General features: G+C 41.1%; 1 long non-coding RNA gene across 1 annotated transcript; it reads left to right on the plus strand.

The window, feature by feature from the left end:
• The first annotated feature begins 8698 nt into the window (after positions 1 to 8698).
• On the plus strand, positions 8699 to 14217 carry LOC123728716 (uncharacterized). The gene is made up of 3 exons (XR_014380520.1): positions 8699 to 11113; positions 11248 to 11380; positions 11699 to 14217. It is a non-coding gene; the product is annotated as an uncharacterized LOC123728716 (long non-coding RNA).
• The last annotated feature ends 3404 nt before the right edge of the window (positions 14218 to 17621 follow it).

Consider the following 17621-nt stretch of genomic DNA (forward strand, 5'->3'; position numbering starts at 1 on the left):
AACTTTGAGAAATGGAAGGAAAAAATGTGCGAAAGAGCAAAGGGAGGAGAAGGCAGTTGCTAGCTGAGCACTCATACGTTGGAGAAAAACCGCCACCTGACTCCTCAGGAGAAGAGATGGAGGATTCTGGACATTCGGTTGATTCTGAAAATGCAGTCAATAGTCCTGCACCCAAAAAGACACATAAAGAATTATCTTTGCGCGAACTACAGATCAACATAATCGATGCTGTAAACGAAAGAGCCGACGGTCTGGAGAAAATGATACGCGAAAACACATCAAAAATAGTTGACCTCGAGACCTCTCTGAATCATGCATACAAGAGTATCGAAGAGCTTAAACTTGCAAACACTGCTACGTCTGAGAAATGCATTGCTCAGGAGAAGACCATCGCAGACATGCAAGAGCGCTTATCGGAAGCAGAGCGATACCGGAGAAGGTGGGGGCTACGGCTTTACGGTGTCCCCGAGGACCAGGATGAGAATGTGAAGCGCTTAGTAAGAGACATCTGTAACCGTGTGGCACCGGACTTCCCCGATGGATATATGGATATGGCTGTGGATATCGCTCATCGTATTGGGAAGAAACAAGATGCCATCGTCAGCCGATCGATCATCATCCAGTTTGCTTTTCGCACAGCGAGAGATGCAGTTTGGAAGAAAGCAAAGGAAAGCGCCTTTGTGAAAGAAAGAAAACTTAGATTCGGTGAGGACTTGACTGCAGCAGCAAAGGCAAAATTGTGGCCTCTCGTACAACAGGCCCGAAATCAAGGAAACGGTGGATACTACAGGGGAATCAGAGCTTTTTTCGCCAACGGTAAAGAAATACGACCGGGGTGATTTGATTTGTTCTGTCGGTAGGTTTACAAGGTAGTTCCTTCCCCACTGCAAACTGAACGTTCTACTTTTGAAACATGGTGTTACTATTTTACAAGTTAAGAATTCTGTTAATACATATATGAAGCAACTTTTTATAGAGAGGGTAAAGTTGAGATTGCATAGGATTTTTCTTTCTATTCTATAGATATGGACTTGAAGTTTATGTCAATCAATGCCAGGGGGATAGTAACATATTGAAGAGAAAAGCTTTTTTTTTGTTTTGTAAGGACTGCAACGCAGATCTTGTATTCGTTCAAGAAACACATTCATGCAAAGAGGACTATAATTATTGGAAAAATCAGTGGGGCAGTGACATTTTTTTGGCCCACGGGACAAATTATTCAGCTGGGGTTGCAATTTTAGCACACAATTTCAAAGGGAAATTTTTGTTTACTCAAATGGACTCCAATGGACATTGGCTAGTAGCGGTCATCAACCACATGGACAGATTATTTGTGTTGTGTAATGTATATGGATACTGTTCTAGTCCTCCAAATAACTTACTTCTAGAGGAAATTGAAGACATTCTTAAAAATCTTCTGAGAAAATATCCATCCAGTCAGATAATAGTTGGTGGAGATTTCAATATGGTTTATTCTAATGAGACTGATAGATTGCCTCATAGGCCTAACATTGGTGTGAACAAGTTGGTGAATTTCTGCCAAAGCCTGGACTTAATTGACATATGGAGAGTAAAAAACCCTGGAGAGATACAATACACATGGAGTAATAGAGATCGTTTCTTACAATCAAGAATTGATTTGTGGGTGATAACCTCTAGTCTTGTGCCCAACACTGTAGAGGTGAAAATACTGCCTGCAGTCCTGACGGATCATAAAGTCATATGGTTGACTGTAAGAATATGCAGTAATGATGGTAAGAAATACTCTGGTGGTTACTGGAAACTAAATAACTCATTGTTATTGCATGATGATTTAAAAAATGTGATTAAGAATCTAATTTCTGTTTACTGGAGTTTAGCTACATCTAATGCAGAATATGGGAAATATTGGGAACTGCTGAAATTTAAAATCCGCTCAGCCTGTATTACTTATGGAAAACGGCTTGCTTTAAGAAGGAGATGTGAGGTAGCTGAACTTTCTAAGACAATTGCCGATATCACAGATATTGAGCATCTTGATCTTAATGAGAAAGCTAAATTGAATGATTTACAGAATCAACTAGATACATTGTATGAGGAAAAGGCTAGAGGAGCTTTCATAAGATCTAGAAAACAATGGCTTGAAAAAGGAGAAAAGAACAGTAGATACTTTTTTAATTTGGAGAAGAGGAGAGGGGAACTCAACACACTTCGGAAACTTAAAATTAATGGGGTTACCACTGAGGATAGAGAGTTGATATCAGAATTTACCACTACATTTTATGAGAATCTTTACTCCTTAGATAACAATTTGAGTGACTCTAAGGATCTCCTTGATTCTATAGAGAATGTTAATTCGATTAGTGAAGAACTCAATCAGTCTTGTTGCCAAGATTTATCCATTATGGACATCCAGTACGGGGTTGCTCAGTTAAAAAAGAACAAATCTCCAGGTTGTGATGGATTAACCTCTGAATTTTACAAAACCTTCTTTGAAGAAATAGCACCTTTTTTACTTGAAACCTTTAAGGAGGCTATAAAGAAGGGAGAACTACCTGCCTCTCTGAAGCAAGGGGTTATTACTCTTATACCTAAACCACACAAGGATCTCCTAAGTATTGATAATTGGCGTCCAATCACACTCCTAAATAACGACTACAAAATTATAGCCTTAATCTTTGCAAAAAGGTTAAAGTCTTGCTTAAATGATCTGATTGATGAATGTCAATCAGGGTTTATGAAAGGGCGCCATATATCTAATAATCTGAGGCTGATATTAGACTTGGTTGAGTATCGTGATCTATTAGATGACTTCCCTGTTATCCTATTTCTGGATTTTTAGAAAGCATTTGATACAGTAAGTCACAATTTTATCTTTGATTGTCTTAAGCATTTGAAATTTGGTCGTTTCTTTGTTGATGCTATTAGAACTCTGTATAGTGGTGGCAATAGCTGTATCAAACTCTGTCATGGAACATCCTCAAGATTTAACATTTACAAAGGAATACGACAAGGTTGTCCAATTTCACCTTTTTTATTTTTGTTAGTTTCTCAAATGTTATGCTCATTAGTTCATAAAAGTCCATTTGAAGGCATTACATTCCAGTCCAGAGAGATCAAGATATCCCAACTGGCGGATGACACCTCACTTTTTTTGAAAAATGTATCTCAAGCTAGATTAGCATTGGATATCGTGAAGCAGTTCTCCAAAATCTCAGGCTTGACTTTAAATCTTTCCAAATGTGAGTTGTTTGTTTTGAAAGGGGCTGTCAACCCAGCAGATTGTAACATCTCTGAAAAAGATACTGTAACCTACCTCGGTGTAAAGATCACCAAAAATCTTAAGGCTATGAATGATCTTAATTTGAACCCTGTAACTGAATCTGTAAAAAAAAAATTATCCTCATGGTTAGGGAGGGATTTAAGTCTTCAAGGAAGGGTGCTTTTATCCAAAGCTGAGGGCCTATCTCGTGCATCCTATCTTTTTTCATCTATTGACATTCCCAAATCCACTTGCTGTACCTTAGATAGGCTTTTGTACAACTTCATATGGAAAAACAAGCCACATAAGATAAAAAGAGATGTTATCACCAACAGGGTTTGTGATGGCGGTCTAAATGTCTTAGATTTCACTCTCTTCAATCAGATATCAAAGGTCAACTGGATTAAAAGGTACATAAAAAATCCTCATAGTTTCTGGAATATTATACCTCATTTTGTTTTTCAGAAGTTTGGAGGGCTTAATTTTTTACTACAATGTCCATATATTGTGGGTAAAATTCCTGTGAAACTGGCGGTTTTTCACAAGCAGGCTTTAATGTGCTGGGCTTTGTTGTATAAACACAACTTTTCACCTCATAAATGTTTTATTTGGAACAATGGGTCAATATTACATAGAAATAAGATGTTATTTAACCATAAATGGTTCTCGAAAAACATTGTTCTTGTCAGCCAATTGGTTAATAACAGTGGGAATCTATTTACACGGAGAGAATTTATGGAAAGATACAACTTTGAGGTTTCAAGCAAGGAATATGACACTGTTATTAAAGCTATACCTAATGGGATAAAAACTTTACTTCAGAATAATACATATTTTGGAATATCTCCGATTGTAAGCGATATTCAGTTGAATGGCATTGGTCTACTAGATACGAAATTCAACAATCGTTTAATAAGGGATATTTTCTACAGGAAGTCTATTCCCTCTGCGATATTTTGTTGGGCTTCATCGTTTGATGTAAACTGGCGCCGTGCTTGGCTCACTCCACACAGATTTATGGTGACCAATAAAATGAAGGAGATCTCCTTTAAGATAATCCATAGATGCTATCCGTGTAATAGCTTAATTTCTAAATATATATTTGACGTTACCAGTGAATGCAGTTTTTGTGAACTAGAAACTGAATCTATTGAACACTTATTCTGTAATTGTTTATATAGTGAAGTGTTTTGGACTGATGTAAAACTATATCTTAGCCGCAAATTGCATACAACCATTGATATTACTAAGTTTGACATATTATTTTACTACACTGATTCCACAATTGAACATGAGTATGTCATAAATCTCTTTATTTTATTAGGAAAATCTTTCATCCACAAATCCAAATTTATGAAGAAAAAGCCCCTTTTCTTAATTTTTTTATCTGATTTGGAACAGTACGTAGAATCTTTAAAACGTATACAAAACAAAATGTCAAAAAAATGTATTCGATATATGTCTGTATTTGATTTGATATAATAGTTTTTTTTATTTTTCTCTAATTTCTTTGGATTCCCTCTGGCTGTTATGTTATGTTTATGTTTTGCATGTTACTGTTTTTTACAACAAATTAAATAAAGATTTGTGCAAACTTAAAAGAAGGGAAAAAAAATAAAAAAAATTACAAATAAAAAATAAAGTACAACATTTTTTTTTTTAAATATTAAACTTTTACTGTAATGAGGAAAAGACCGCGATTTCGACGCGAACTTGGGTGGAGACCAGAGCAATCGATCTCAGGCTCATAGATTAAAGAGCATTTAGTAGATCACAGATTAACACTTTTCCCCTTCAATTAGGCACCACAAAATAAAGTAATCAATATAACGTTTACACATTCCATTTACAATTCTTACCTTTTGTACGCTTGATGGATTTTAACTTTAACACAATTATGAATGTTATCAATCTCTATCAACTAATACAGAATGCATTATCTTTTTAACCTTAGATGTTTTAAGATCCTCACATACTATGAACTTACTAATACTTTTTAATGTATAACAGGCTATGAGTATTTCCTTTAACCTGTCACATCTCAAGTTTTGAGGGAGCATACAATTGGCATGCTGACTGCAGGAATGTCCGCTAGAGCTTATGTGGGCAAGCATAAGCTACAGATATCGAACACAAATGCATTTTCTTGATGGCAATTTGAATGCACAGAGATACGATGACGCTATCTTGAGGCCCATTGTCATGCCATTCATCCACCTCCATCACCTCATGTTTCAGAATGGTATTCTGGTATTCTGATCCACGCCCCTATATTTTTTTTAAGGTATCTGTGACCAAAATATGCAGATCTGTATTCCCAGTAATGTGAAATCCATAGATTAGGGCCTAATGAATTTATTTAAATCTTTGATATTGTTGAACGTTGCGTTTTCTATTTTTGTTCAGTATAACATATTAGTGTGACTGTTGACTTTCTTACACTGCAAAGTGGATATTGGCAAGACTTAGCTGTGGCATAGGAAACAGAGTTGTTGTTGCTTCACCTCTAGAATCTGATGCCCAAGAGGTTGATGTGGCACATTCCTGACCCACTACTCCCAGCTTCTCAGCTCCACTCCCTAAACCTAAGGCCCAAAATCAGGAGACGAACTGGGGGTCTGTTCCGGGGACTGCCATCTGTTCCGTGGTTGGCTGATGTTGATTTCTAAAACATATTTGGGTTTAAAAAAATAAACTTTATTAAGACTCTTAATTGTCAGGTTTTGAGTGATTTATAGATATTACCCATAAAGCATTGATTGTTTGTCTGTTCAGTTGCCTTACTGCCATCTGTTTTTCCTCCACAGGAGCTACCGAGTCCAAACCCCACCACATCCTGACCATCAGTGACCTGGAGGAGACACGCAGGCCCCGTCGCCACAGCCCCCACTCCCAAACCCGCAGGGACATGTCCTCCCCACCCCTGGGCTGTCCAACTGGATCTGGACTAATCACCCTCCGCACTGGGGGCTCCATGCATCCCAAGGCCTCCGTACCCACCTCTCCGCTGTTTCCCCTCGGTGCTACTGATATCCTGCTGACCTCTCCCTCTGCCCGCCCTGTCGGAGGTCGAAGTGCTTCCTCTGCTCGATGCCCCGGGAACATGACTCACTCTACTTCAGGACTCTTTCCCCAGCCACCGTGGGAAGACAGTGTGGGCAGCTTCCCTTCCCCTTGCCTGTCCCTCTCCCCAACCGTCCAGCACTCTCCTAAACCCAGGCTGTCTTTTGACCTGAACCAGTCAGACTCAGTTGAGGTACCACACAACTTCCTGGCCTCCCCAGAACCGGAGGATAACCCTGTATCTAACAGCACCTCACCACTTAGGGGCTCTTTCATACCATTCCACAAGGATTCTGATGTGGCTATGGGCTCCGAGTTGAAGACGGAGCTTGAGATTGAGGAGACGCTAGTGAACGAAGGGAGTGGCCATGAACTGTGGCGCCCAGATAGACGTGGAGGGCGACGACAATCAAGAGGAGTTCTGGGAGCCAGAGGTTTGCAAGGGGAAGACACGTTCAGCCCTGAACCGCTCAGCTGAGTCCGCCAGGCAAGACTGGGGGAACACTTCCTCCGATGAAGACATGGAGCACTATTTTGACTCTACGAGTGCTGTGGTCAGTCGCACAGGCTCCAGGGACCCACCCCAGGCTCCTGCCTCTCCCTCCTCAAGATCTAGCCCTCAGCTGGACGGCATAGACAATGGGATGGAGAGTGATGCAAGCATGACAACCATGGACGGGGCTCAGAAACTGAAGAGCGCCAGTCAAGTCCAGAACCCAGCTCAAACGCAAGATGCTCCGACTGATGTAGAAATGACAACAAATGGCCTAAGTGCAGACTCTGGAAGCCCTGTCCCAGATCAGTCACCCCTTAGCAACCCTCCCGAGTCTACAACCAGAATTGTCCTCCCTGCTACCAAACCTCCCCCACTGTATACACTACCGTTCAAAAGTTTTTGAACACCTACTCATTCAAGGGTATTTCTTTATTTTTACTATTTTCTACATTGTAGAATAATAGTGACGACATCAAAACTATGAAATAACACATATGGTATCATGTAGTAACCAAAAAAGTGTTGGTTACAAATCAAAATATATTTTGATAGCCACCCTTGGCCTTGATGACAGCTTTGCACACTCTTTTCGTTCTCTCAACCAGCTTCATGAGATAGTCACTTGGAATGCATTTCAATTAACAGGTGTGCCCTAAAGGTTAATTTATTGACTTTCTTCCTTAATAAGTTTGAGCCAATCAGTTGTGTTGTGACAAGGTAAGGCAGGTATACAGAATATAATCCTATTTGGTAAAAGACCAAGTCCATATTATGGCAAGAACAGGTCATATAAGCTAAGAGAAAAGACAGTCAATCATTACTTTAAGACATGAAGGTCAGTCAATACAGAACTTTGAACATTTCTTCAAGTGCATTCGCAAAAACCATCAAGTGCTATGATGAAACTGGCTCTCATGAGGACCGCCACAGGAATGGAAGACCCAGAGATACCTCTGCTGCAGAAGATAAGTTCATTACCAGCCTCAGAAATTGCATCTCAAATAAATGCTTCACATACTTCAAGTAACAGACACATCTCACCGTCGACTGTTCAGAGGAGACGGTGAATCAGGCCTTCATGGTCGAATTCCTGCAAATAAACCACTACTAAAGGACACCAATAATAAGAAGAGACATGCTTGGGCCAAGAAACACGAGCAATGGACATTAGACCGGTGGACATTTGTTCTTAGGTCTGGAGTCCAAATTGGATATTTATGGTTCCAACCGTCGTGTCTTTGTGAGACGCGTGTGGGTGAATGGATGATCTCCACATGTGTATTTCCCACTGTAAAGCATGGAGGAGGTGGGACTGCTTTGCTGGTGGTGTGGGGGTGCTATTATGGTGACAGTCTGTGATTTATTTAGAATTCAAGGCACACTTAACCAGTATGGCTAGCACAGCATTCTGCAGCGATGTGCCATCCCATCTGGTTTGCGCTTAGTGGGATTATCATTTGTTTTTCAACAGGACAATGACCCAACACACCTCCAGGCTGTTTAAGGGCTATTTTACCAAGAAGGAGTGTGATGGAGTGCTGCATCAGATGACCTGGCCTCCACAATCTCCCGACCTCAACCAAATTGAGATGGTTTGGGATGAGTCGAACCGCAGATTGAAGGAAAAGCAGCCAACAAGTGTTCAGCATATATGGGAACTCCTTCAAGATTGTTGGAAAAGTATTCCACCTGAAGCTGGTTGAGAGAGTGCCAAGAGTGTGCACAGCTGTCATCAAGGCAAAGGGTGGCTATTTGAAGAATCTCAAATATAAAATATGTTTTGATTTGTTTAACACTTTTTTTGGTTACTACATGAACCATATGTGTTATTTCATAGTTTTGATTTCTTCACTATTATTCTACAATGTAGAAAATAGTAAAAATAAATAAAAACCCTTGAATGAGTAGGTGTACTAAAACTTTTGACCGGTAGTGTATACCCCAGGATCCATCCAAGCCTTCAATTCCACACAACTAGCTGGGACTGAATTGGACAGTGTGACCCTTGCACCAACTGAGATCTCACCAGAAGCTCGAAGACCAGATGCAGTGGACCCATCCACAACATACAGCCCTGCTGATGTGAATACTACTCCCCTGCAGTTATACACATTCCCAACTCCTCTAGAGCAACAGAACTCAGTCCCCTCCTTAGAAGCCCAGGAACCAGTGCTGATTGCACCCCTTCAAGGAACTCTGCCGGATGTTGTCCATACTAAGGTGCCTGATACGGTCTACCCAGAGGATTTATTTCAAGGTTCCATTCTAGACTTTGTCCCTGGGGCTCCACTTGTTCTTGAAAGGTGTGATCCTCCCTCCCCCAGCACCTGTTTCACTGAGCTGGTCCCTGTCCAGGTTGATGCCCCCATGGAAACCCATCAGCCTCAAGACCCAAAAGATTCTAACAGTGGCCACTTTGTATCGCCCACAGATGGATCTGCCATTTACATGAACCACTTGACAGAGTTCACGAGATCCATCGTTGAGCAGTAGTCAGGGCACCCTGTTGGAGCTTCTTCAACCCTCTTCTCTTATCTCCTCAGACTTCCCTAACCCCAGCGTAGCCCGGATGAACCCTTTACAAATGAGTCCCTCTGTGCAGTTCTCTTTGCCTGGCTTTAACCCTTCAAGGCCACCTCTCACTTGCATCTCGCTACAACCCCTGACATCCTCCCAAGGATCAACAGTCTTGCCACTCATGGAGACCTTTTGTACCAAATTATCAGCACCTATTCCAGACAGTGCCCTTCCACATTTGTCCTTAAATGTTTCTTCTGAAATTGATCCCATTTTGTTTGCAACATAAAGCGCCAGTCTCCTATCTTCCCTGAAATCTGTGGTCCTGCCCCCAGGACTACTCATTGAGCCCACAGCCACCACACCACCTGTTTCAACACCCCGCCGTCCTTGCACCCATGTCCGTATGAAGAGGGTGTCCTCCCTTTCAGATTGCATTGGTGCCACAAAGAAGTCTAAGACAGACTTCCTAGAGCCAGAGTCCCTTATTGCTAAGGAGGACCTGTCGGTACCCAAAGACAGCTTTGCTGCTGTCTCCAGCAGGGCTGGGGGTAGGGCTGGGCGATATGATATATGATATATCGTGTGACGATAGAAAAACGTATCGTTTCATACTATGCACTATCGTTTATTTCATTGTGTCGCAAATCACTCTCTTTACCGCAATATTTGGACGTCGTTCTGTCCATATGGCAAAGAATCATGAAGATGGAAGAAGATAACAGCTGCCGTTATAACTTACATCTGCAAAGACATGGCCCCAATTTACACGGTCGAGAAATGGGGGTTTCGTGAGTTGGTGCTAACACTCGACCCAAGGTTCCAAATTCAAATACCTTTTTATTTGTTGAGTATAATACAAAATGTAATAAGAAATAGGCCTTTACATGTGGTCATTTTATGTAAACTATTTATTCATTGAATTTACAGAAAATGTGTGTATTTTGCCATATCGTCCAGCCCTAGTCAGGGGTGTTTGCATTAAAACCTCAATGGTGAAAAATGTGTTGGACCTGGACAAGCTAAAGGAGGAGCACTTGAGTGACTCTGAAAGCACCAGGTTAGTCTTTTAGAACTTATCAGGGAAGTGATCTAATGAAGTGAGTAATGAGACAAAATGTACAAATATTATTTTCAATGAATAATACAAGAATAGTCATGCCTTTATGTTTAATGGCCAGTGAGTTTCCTGTAGAGTTCCATTTTGATTTAAAAGTGATTAACTTGCTACATCTGCAACAAGGCTCAAGGTCAGAATCAAATTGAAATATTTATTCTTTCACAATTGGCACGTTGCTCGTGTTTCCAGTGTGGGCCTCTTCTCTTTAGTGTCGATAAGATCATGTCTGGCTATTTTTAACCTTATTCTTAACTCTTCCTCTGACTACTAGTAACCTACAGTATGATATGACAAATGGAACAAGGCGTTTTACTCCTGAAATAGAACTGTTGATGTCAGTAACGATAAAGAGCAGGTCATGCATAGAAACCTTTTTTGGAATCATAACTGAGATTGTCATAACTGTCACCACTCATTTACCAATCTACAATACAGCTCCTAGTTTGCACTATGCTCTCCAATTGTCATCGCTGCATTTCTGCCTGAAAGTGTGTATCTGATACAGCGAGTGATATACAGCCTGTATCCAGTCGATTTCAGTGTTTCTCTTGTTGTATTCCTCACAGGCCAGGGCCTTGGGACTGCCTGTCTATACCTCGATTTGGGGGGGACATGGGTAAACAGAACTGTGACGCAGTGGGCCGCAGTGCCCTGACTGACTGGAATAAATACTCAGGTACTTATGTGTAATGGTGCCGTATGAACAGTATGTCTGTATGATGATGATGACTGATGATACTTCTTATACCTGTACTCTGTAAACAAGTCTGCCTGATTTGAAAATACCTTGTGGTATTTCCATCCTGTCAGGTGCTCTATCATGCTCAGATGATGAGCTGCTGCCATCAGACGAGGATGATGAGTGCCCTCCCAGCCGAGACCAGCCCCACCTCCGCTTCGAAAAGCAATGACGGTTTCAGTGTGGAGGCAGACAGCATAGAGGGTGAGGTTTCAGGGAGGAAAGGGCAAATGAATAGACTGCATGTGTCTGTTATTTGTAGAGTGTTCGTTTAGAAATAATTACATTAGCCAATACTCAAGGCAATGATTTCTGCACAAATACCCACTATTTCTACATATGACTTAACATAAGATGATGAAATATACTTGTTCTCGTACTTGGCTAGAATGAACTTGTATAGTAAACCATCTAGCACAAAATGTAGGCTAATTCCCATATGAATTACAATTTTGTGTTATCCTGTGTTACTCACACCTTACTCTCTCTCTCTCCATTCTTCTTCCCCCTCCTTTCCCTCAGTGGCCTGGAGGGCACTGATAGACTGTCCAGGGGGCGCTGGCGGGGGCCAGGCTGAGGTAGCTGTCCTTCTCTGGAATGACAGGTGTCCGTATGCTGGGCCTGCTCCACGACACGGTGGTCTTCCTGCTGGAGCAGCTCCAGGGGGCCCGTCGCTGCCATAGCCACGCCTTCCGCTTCTTTAAACAGATCAGCCAAGAGGAGGACCTGCCTGTCAACCCCTCTGCCCTGGAAGTTAAATATAGAAATTACAAGGGAAGTCATTATTTTGGAATGTAAATCAGAAATTGAGTCCAAGTTGTCTTACATATTCATCTTACATATCTTGTTAACATTTTAACCAACACTTCCTAGGTATCATGAGTCGTAGTTTGGAAGAAGTTTAATAAATAGAAATGTATTCATTTGGAAATTTCTGAGAATTGGCGAATCACCACAAGTGTAATTGTGGGAACAGGTATTACTTTGTCCTCACCTTGCAGTTGATCAACCCGTACCACTGTCTAGCAAATGTCTAGTGAATCTGGGTTTTCCCCTCTGTAGGTGGTTTTCAACTTCAGTGAAAGCTAGTCTCTCTGTGTGGAGTATTGGTGAAATGTCTGTTTTGAATGTAGACAGCTGTCAGGTTTAGAGGAACAAAGGATGTCTGTGGTTGTTGTGTTTGGATGTGAGTGTCATCTCCAACTCCACAGTCTGAGTAAGCTAAAAATAAGACCTGTATGATGTCTATGCTGCTCCTTTCATTAACATATGAAGAGTGTGTTGATGATGTCCACAGCCCAAATTCGACACCAGTGCTGGGCAAAAAACAACTATGATAAAATTAAGCCTGCATACTGTAAAATTTAACGTAACACCTTCTTCCGGTCTTCGACATGTTCAACTTCCTGGCTTCCCAGCACCGCCAGCTCCCTGACATCAACCCCTACGATGAGGAGGAGGATGAAGTCCCACTCAAATCCACAATGGAGATTAGAGTTATTGTATGTTGGCCATTGCAAAGGAAGCTAGCTAAATGCTAATATCTTAAAAAAGGAAACTTAAATACTGCAGTAGCTAGTCCATGAAAGATCTTGTCTAGCGGAACATTCTTAGAAGTTGTTGTACATGGCCGCAAATGTTGTTCCTTTGAAAAACAACTTTCACATCAACAAATGATCCATTTATAAGTCGGTAGACATATCAATGTATTAGTTCGGCCTGATGAGTAACAAAGGAGCCAGCTGTACAACTACAGGTTTACACAATCGTTTTCAAAGCTGTGACTAATTCACTATTGAAATGTTGTCCATTCCTGTACAGTGAGGGGGAAAAAGTATTTGATCCCCTGCTGATTTTGTACGTTTGCCCACTGACAAAGAAACGATCAGTCTATAATTTTAATGGTAGGTTTATTTGAACAGTGAGAGACAGAATAATAACAAAAAAAATCCAGAAAAACGCATGTAAAAAATGTTATAAAATGATTAGCATTTTAACGAGGGAAATAAGTATTTGACCCCTTCTCAATCAGAAAGGAGGTGTACCTGAGTTGGAGGTGTACCTGTGGATGTATTTCAAGGCCTGCCTTCAAACTCAGTGCCTCTTTGCTTGACATCATGGGAAAATCAAAAGAAATCAGCCTCAGAGAAAGAATTGTAGACCTCCACAAGTCTGGTTCATCCTTGGGAGCATTTCCCAAACGCCTGAAAGTACCACGTTCATCTGTACAAACAATAGTACGCAAGTATAAACACCATGGGGACCACGCTGCCGTCATACCGCTCAGGAAGGAGATGCATTCTGTCTCCTAGAGATAAACGTACTTTGGTGCGAAAAGTGAAAATCAATCACAGCAAAGGACCTTGTGAAGATGCTGGAGGAAACGGATCCAAAAGCATCTATATCCACAGTAAAACGAGTCCTATATCGACATAACCTGAAAGGCCGCTCAGCAAGGAAGAAGCCACTGCTCCAAAACCACCATAAAAAAGCCAGACTACGGTTTGCAACTGCACATGTGTCACGCCCTGACCAGCTGAGGGTGTAGTTGTGTAGTATTTTGGTCAGGACGTGCCAGAAGATGTCTGTGTATGTTTGTTCTGGGTGTTGTGTTTCTATGCTGGTCTGTGTGGCTCCCGATCAGGGACAGCTGGTTATCGTTGTTCCTGATTGGGAGTCATATATTTAGGAGTATGTTTGTCACTTGGGTTTGTGGGTGGTTGTGTTAACACTGCTATGATTTTGTAAGTAGCCTGTTAGCCTGTCTGGAGTCATTTGTTTTCTGTGTATACTTTGCTCTAAAATATTAAAAAGATGAGTATCCACATTCCTGCTGCGGTTTGGTCAATTCAACACGGCAATAATTATGACAACATGGGGACAAAGATTGTACTTTTTGGAGAAATGTCTTCGGGTCTGATGAAACAAAAATAGAACTGTTTGGCCATAATGACCATTGTTATGTTTGGAGGAAAAAGGGGGAGGCTTGCAAGCCGAAGAACACCATCCCAACCGTGAAGCACGGGGGTGGCAGCATCATGTTGTGGGGGTGGTATGCTGCAGGAGGGACTGGTGCACTTCACAAAATAGATGGCATAATGAGGATGGGAAATTATGTGGATATATAGAAGCAACATCTCAAGACATCAGTCAGGAAGTTAAAGCTTGGTCGCAAATGGGTCTTTGTAATGGACAATGACCCAAGCATACTTCCAAAGTTTGGCGAAATGGCTTAAGGACAACAAAGTCAAGGTATTGGAGTGGCCATCACAAAGCCCTGACCTCAATCCTATAGAAAATGTGTGGGCAGAACTGAAAAAGCGTGTGCGAGCAAGGAGGCCTACAAATCTGACTCAGTTACACCAGCTCTGTCAGGAGGAATAGGCCAAAATTCACCCAACTTATTGTGGAAAGCTTGTGGAAGGCTACCCGAAACGTTTGACCCAAGTTAAACAATTTAAAGGCAATGCTACCAAATACTAATTGAGCGTGTGTAAACTTCTGACCCATTGGGAATGTGATGAAAAAAATAAAAGCTGAAATAAAACATTCTCTCTAGTATTATTCTGACATTTCACATTCATAAAATAAAGTGGGGATTCTAACTGACCTAAGACATGGAATTTGTACTAAGATTAAATGTCAGGAATTGTGAAAAACTGAGTTTAAATGGATTTGGCTAAGGTGTATGTAAACTTCCGACTTCAACTGTATATGATTAATGTCAGAAAAGTTCTAAAATGTATCGCAGATAAGTATCTTTTTCTCTTTCTCTCCATGTCGTTGTGTAAAAAGCCAGCATATTGTAAAAGTCTGCTAGGGACCTTTGTCTCATGTATTAAGTGTGTATGTTATCCTGTTATTATTTAGTTAGCTAGTAAATAGAAATTACACCAATTTGTGTAGTACTGGAGTACGGCTGGGGTTGTTGCAGATGCATGAGGTTACAACTGTTCAGAATGATGATATGATGAGGTAATGATTAATAAGAGGACTGTTTATCGTTGAAATATATGTATACCTTATAGGTGTTCAATTCACAAGATGGTAACTCTTTAAACAACCTCTTCCATGGTGGCCCAAATCCTAATGAGTTAATTGTTACATGATTAATTTAATTGGGTAACAATTAAACATAGTTAGCAGATTAAATAAGTCAGCAGATTAAATAAATAAGTAATTAGATTAATGAAACAAGTTCCCCATCGAAGACCCAGCAAGCAAGCTCAACTGCAACTGCAGGGCCCAGAAATGTAGATGCTTCCTCAACTAGGGGCAGGACGTGGGACTGCCACAGTCCCTGCAGCGGGAGCAAGGCGCTAGGGGAGGGGTAAGAGAGCAGAGGCAACATGGGAAGACAACAGAGGTTAATAGGCTCTGGGGGAGGAGAAAATACAGGAGAAGATGAGCCACTACGAAGAGACTGGGAGAGGAACCAGGGCCAGGAGATGGGGACCAAGAGGGAAGAGGAGCACCACACAGGGACATGCATCCATAAGCTCACATTGGCTCCTGACCGATATGCACTTGCCAGAGGTTGGGCAAGTTCACCATAGGAGAGAGCGGAAGTAGCTACCGCTATAGCGTGGGTTTTTTCTTGAGAACAGGAAACTGAACGCTGCAGACAACTTGTGATTATGCTGGTTCTATGTTGCATGAAGGTATTTCCATTATGTATAACGTCAATCCCTTTATGTTGAAATATAAGGGTGGACCTGATAAGCTAGACTTGGAGAGATTCCTTATCTTTTTTTGTCAGGAGGCAGGATTTTTTTTTATTCGACACCCATAATCATGTTGGCTCCATCCTTTCTAGTCGATCCCTTAGCTATATCTCTATCTTTACTTGATCCTTTAATCATTGTTTTATTTATTTTAAATTATATTTCACAGTGCTCATCACGCGTCAGGTTGTACATATTTGCTTTCCGTTGACTGTTAAGAGAACCATGGTGCTAGATATGATGGGCCGTAGACGTTTTGGCTCCTAGGTCAGAGACCCTGCTAATAATACCTATTTTTCTATCCATTCTCCACTCCCCTCTCACACAGACCAGGGAAGGGACCTCCATTATGTTCAGTTAAACGGTTAGATAACGGTTAGTGTCACCCTTAAAGAGTTTGCTGCAGCTAAATCATATCTTTAAGAACTTTCCCTTCAACATTTTTGTATGTAGCAAACACTACCCAATCCAAGAGTGACGAGTTTAGCTGGAAACCTCAGTGCGTCTTTTTTTATTTTAAAATATATTTTGTTACTATCATGACAAATGCTGATTACCTTTTTGCAATAATATTAGGCCTACTTCTTTGCTACAGTTGCACATCTTTAGTGAACTAACAAAATCCAGACTCCATATTTCTCAACATTCAGTGGAGTTAACAAAGTACTGACTTCTCTCTGACATTCTCTGCAATCCACAAAGGGTGGAACACTGTCCATGTTACACCACTAAGAGATGTGTTATAAACTCTCTATATATATACCCGACTGTGTGGACTGACAGCACCCCTGTGCACTGGAGATGTCAAGCATAGCGTTAGGCCAGTATTGTATGTTGCTCAGTAGGATGGCTTGAAGAGAGAATCAAATCTTGGTCTAAAACCCAGATAGGGAGAGAATGCACTCAGCACATTAACGTTTGCTGTCATACAACGCTGTCAGTCAGTTCAGTCAGACATATTAGGACATCAAATGTACACACTGTTGTTCACATCTTTACAATAAGAGATTGCTTGAGCTCTAGAATAGTTGTATTTATTCATGTTTCTGTTCAGATTTTGGACTGGTGAAACTAGCTGTGCTTTGTATAAATGGTGGTCTAGTGGAAAATCTTCCTCCCCTCGTTTCCTCTTTTTGTTTACTTTGTTACTTCTTTCTCTTATTTGAACCTTGATGTTTGAGGACAGTTGTGTATTACATTTCAGCCTTTACACAAGACATTGTTCTAAAGCACGTATTTTTGAATTGTTTTTGATTGTATTTCTTTGTTCTGGTAGAATTTTCATGGAGAAAGTACAGCAGGCCTTAGTATTGGCCGGACTTAAAAACAGGAGAATATCAAACATGCGAGTCCACGCTATTCTTCGCATTTGCGTGCTACAGATAATATTCTAAAGGAAATGAGCACTGTCCTTTTGGAATTTATTACCCAGTAAGGAAAAGCTTAAGCCCACCAGCCTGCGCGACCAATCAGTGAGATGGAGCCTGTATTCCCATGTGTCAATCATCTAACACCCTTAGAGTTTGCCAATAACAAGATGAATCTGTTTTTCAGGGTTACGGCTATCCTTAACCATGCTTCCTTTTCCGCTTAAAACCAGATGTGGGAACACCGCTCAGAGCAGAAAGCCCACTCCACTCCCCAACCTCTTGCCAGGATTCTACCTCAGTTGTTCTGACAGAAAGAATACTAATGCAAAAAAGAGGATGATGACAATATAA

Source organism: Salmo salar, chromosome 02, assembly GCF_965601325.2.
Source record: "Salmo salar chromosome 02, fSalSal1, whole genome shotgun sequence".
Classification (NCBI taxonomy): Eukaryota; Metazoa; Chordata; class Actinopteri; order Salmoniformes; family Salmonidae; genus Salmo; species Salmo salar.